Raw genomic sequence first — 4938 nt, 5'->3', positions numbered from 1 at the left:
GTGTTGGCGTGATTCACAGCCACAATGGCACCTAACAACAGTGAAATAAAATGGCTATTGGATGAACAGCTAACTGTCTCAGCCACATTTAATATTAAGTATGTTAAATATTCTTTGAAAATCATTTCAATAAAGCATTGTTCTTATAAACAAAAATACATGCATTCATATGTTAATCATATGCTCATTCAGAAAAACTATAAATTGTATTGAAAAAAGCCTGGCAAGTAGGGAAAGTATGAAAAGAAAGTGACTATGAAATTCCTTGTCCACAGGAATGGAGAGAGGATGGAGAAAACTGAGCCCTGACTTTACTTTGTTAATTTAGAGCATGTGGTTGTTCACAGCATATGTCACATTTGATGGGGGAAGGACTGGAAGCACTTACTTTACAATCAAATACAAGAAGGATGCCCATCCTCACTACTCTTACTTCACACTGCTTAACATAGCCAATCTGATTAGACAAGAGAAGGAAAACATCATTTTAAAATCAAACAACTCCCCAGATGCCTGGACAATGCTCCAAGACTTCTCAGTGTCTTATCATTAAATGTACCCCTACAGATCAGCAGCATTAATCCCTCAAGAATTCCCCTTCTTATTTTTCCAAGAACCTTGTTCACTTTGAAGTCACAGATGGTAAATGTTTAATCTAGAAGCTTCTTCATCTCAAGATCTGCATTTCTAAAATTTTGTGTATTCTATGTGACTTATTCTTCTTAACCATTACATATCCTTCAAAGAACCAGCTGTATATTCCTTCTCTTATCATAAAATTTTAAATTGTCTATAAGCCAAAAACTACTTCATGATACCTGCAGTAGTTTCTCTAGAACTGACTGCCCATTTGCAAACATGTCTCTCTCTCACACACACACTCTCTTAATAGCTAGTTGATCTCTTTAATTATCAAAGTCTTATTGTTTTTAACAACAACAAGAACAAAATAAGATGTATGACTTTTAATCAGCCAAACAAAACTCACCCTATCCCATAAAAAACAGTAAACAGGAAAATCACATCCAACAAATAAAAATTGTGACATAAGATAGCAGAAATAAGTTCAAATCTAATGGTAATAATAACCGAATGGATTAAGTTTACCAATTTAGATGAGACTCTAAAATTTTATTAAATAACAGTATCCTATAATACATTGTATTAGATATCCTTGAAGCCAAAGAATAGAGAAAAGTTAAAAATGAAAAATGAAGAAAGATTCCCAAGCAAATATGAAGCAAAAGAAATCTGGGGGAATAGGTGAGGTAATATAAATATAAGATAAAATGGAATTCAAACAAAAAGAGAAATTTAATATATTGATTGAAAGGAAAGGAAGAAAATAAGATAATCATGACAGATATTTATGCAATTGACAACATAATTTCAAAATATATAAAGAAATGTTTTACATATTATGTACACACACACACTAGGAAGAAATATATAAATCAATAATCACAGGTTAGTTAATGTTCTCCTCTCAGAAACTGATAGATCAGCAAAAATAAGCAAATATATAGAATATGTGAATAATGAAATTATTGAATGAAGAGAAATCTATACCCAATAAGTATAAAATATAAATTATTTTAAATTATATATTGCACATACACCAAAATGGCCATTTATTAGTTCAAAAAGGAAGTGTCAGTAAATTCTAAAAACTCACTGTCACAGAGTCTGTTTTCTCTGCACATGATACAATAACACTAGAAACTAGAAACAAGAAGTCAGGTCTACAAAAAAAAAGACAAGCATGAATATTCAGCAAATACTAAAAGCTCAGCAAAGAAAATACCAGGGAACAAAGAAACCAGGGATACCATGAAAAAACAGATAACAAAATGACAGCAACCAATTCATACTTGTCAATAATTACATTGAATGTTAATGGATTAAATGCACCACTCAAGAGATGGAGAGTTGCAGATTGGATAAGAAAACAAAATCCATCAATATGCTGTCTACAAGAGACATACTTAGAGACAAAGACAAAAATAAACTAAAAATCAAAGTTTGGAACAATATATATCAAGCAAATGGCAACTGTAAGTGAGCAAGATTGGCAATATTAATTTCTGATCAAATGTACTTTGAGACAAAAACCACCATATGAGACAGGAAGGATATTATATAATGATTGAAGGATCAAGTGATCATGAAGATATAACCATAATAAATATCTATGGACCCAATGAAAGGGCCCCAAAATACATAAATCAGATTTTAAAAGAGTTGATTAGCCCACTAGGTGATGCCACAGCCATAGTGGGAGACTTTAATACTCCACTTTCAATGAAAAATAGAAAAACTGGAAAGAAACTCAACAAAGATGCAGAAGAACTAAACAATACAATCCACCAACTTGACCCTATAGAAATCTACAGAGCACTTCATCCAACAAAAGCACAATATACATTCTTTTCCAGTGCACATGGACATTTTCCATGATAGACCATATGTTAGGTCATAAAACAAGACTTAATAAATTTAAAAACATTGAAATACTGCAAAGCATCTTCTCAGATCACAATGCTATCAAATTAGAAATGAACAATAGGAAGATAAACAGAAAAAGAGTAAACAAATGGAAACTGAACAACACCTTCCTTGAGAAAGACTGGGTAAGAGAAGAAATAAAAACTGAAATTCAAAAATTCCATGAATCAAACAAGAATGAAAACAAAACATACCAAAATCTTAGGGACACAGCAAAAGGAGTGATCAGAGGCCAATATATAGCAATAAATGCACACATCAAAAAAGAAGAAAGGGCCAAAATCAACACTTTAAAACAACATCTACAACAATTAGAAAAAGAGCAGGAAGAAAAGCCTGTAGTCACCAGAAGAAAGGAAATAATCAAGTTTTGAACAGAAATTAATGAAACAGAAAATAGAAGGACAATATAAAATATCAACAAAACAAGAAGTTGTTTTTTTTTTTTTGAAGATCAATAAAATTGACAAACCACTGGCAAACTTAACAAAGGAAAAGTGGGAGAGAACACAAATAACATATATAAGAAATGAAATGGGTGACATCACAACAGGTACAACTGAAGTAAAAAGCATAATATCAGGATACTATGAAGAACTGTACTCCAACAAATTTGAAAATCTGGAAGAAATGGACAGATTTCTAGATACACACCACTTACCTAAACTAACACAGACTGATGTGGAAAAATTGAATAGATCCATAACAAAAGAAGAAATTCAACAGATCATCAAAAATTTACCAACAAAAAAAATGTCTTGGCCCAGATAGTTTCACTGAAGAATTTTACCCAACATACAGAGAAGAACTGACACCATTCCTACTCAAACTTTTCCAAAACATGGAATAGGAAGGAATCCTCCCTAATTCATTTTATGAAGCAAGCATAACCTTGATACCAAAACCAGGCAAATACATCACTCAAAAGGAAAACTACAGACCAATATCCCTAATGAATACAGATGCAGAAATCTTCAACAAAATCATAGTGAATAGACTCCAACAACATATCAAGAAAATCATTCCTTATGACCAAGTGGGTTTCATACCAGGTATGCAAGGATGGCTCAATATTAGAAAAACAATCAACGTCATCCACCACATAAATAAAACAAAGGAGAAGAACCACATGATCATATCAATTGATACAGAAAAGACATTTGATAAAATCCAACAGTCATTCCTGATCAAAACCCTCAGCAAAATGAATAGAAGGGACATTCCTCAACATAATAAAGGGCATCTATGCAAAACCAACAGCCAACATTATACTCAATAGAGAGAGACTGAAACCATTGCTCTTGAGAACAGGAACCAGACAAGGATACCCACTGTCACCACTTCTATTCAACATTGTACTGGAAGTCCTAGCCAGGGCCATAAGGCAAGAAAGGGAAATCAAAGGCATCCAAACTGGTAAGGAAGAAGTCAAACTATCCCTATTTGCTGATGATATGATCCTATACCTAGAAAACCAAGAGACTCAGTCAAAAATCGATTGGAACTAATTGAGAGATTTAGCTAGTGGCAGGATACAAGATCAACATCCAAAAATCATTTGGACTCCTCTACACCAGCAAGGAGATTGCTGAAAAAGAAATAAGGAAATCAATACTATTTACAATAGCTACAAAAAAAAGTAAAATAATTGGGAATAAATCTTACCAGGGACACAAAAGATCTGTACAAAGAAAACTATAAAAAACTAATTCAAGAAACCATAAAAGATCTAAATAAATGGAAGAACATACCATGCTCATGGATAGGAATATTGAACATTGTGAAAATGTCAGTTTTACCCAAAGAAATCTATACATTCAATGAAATCCAAATCCAGATCCCATCAACATTTTTTAAAGATATGGAAAAACCAATCACTAACTTTATATGGAAAGGAAAGAGCCCTCAGATAAGCAAAGCACGATTGAAGAAGAAGAGCAAAGTAGGAGGTTTCACACTGCCAGATCTCAAAACCTGCTACACAGCCACAGTAGTCAAAACTGCCTGGCATTGGTATAATGACAAATACATAGACCAATGGAATAGAATTGAGAACCCAGAAATAGATCCATTGACCTATCCATTAAATGGGGAAGAGAATGTTTGTTTAATAACTGTGCTGGAGAAACTGGATATACATTTACAGAAAAATGAAACAAGATCTGTACCTCACATCATACACAAAAACTTACTCCAGATGGATCAAAGACTTAAATGTGAAACCTAAAACTACAGAGTTTCTCAAGGAAAAATTGGGGCAAATTTAGAAGCCTTGATATATGGCATAAATAGACTATCAAGTATAACCCAAAATGCACAAACAGGAGACTAGAAACTAGATTAATGGGACCTTCTAAATATTAAATTTTTATGTGCTTCCAAAGACTTCTCCAAAAGAGTCAAAAGAGAATGTACAGATTGGGAAAAAATATT

The sequence above is a fragment of the Orycteropus afer genome, unplaced genomic scaffold, assembly GCF_000298275.1.
Source record: "Orycteropus afer afer isolate SDZICR_OR568_19922 unplaced genomic scaffold, OryAfe1.0 scaffold00163, whole genome shotgun sequence".
NCBI lineage: Eukaryota > Metazoa > Chordata > Mammalia > Tubulidentata > Orycteropodidae > Orycteropus > Orycteropus afer.
Note: the sequence above shows the minus strand (reverse complement) of the source record.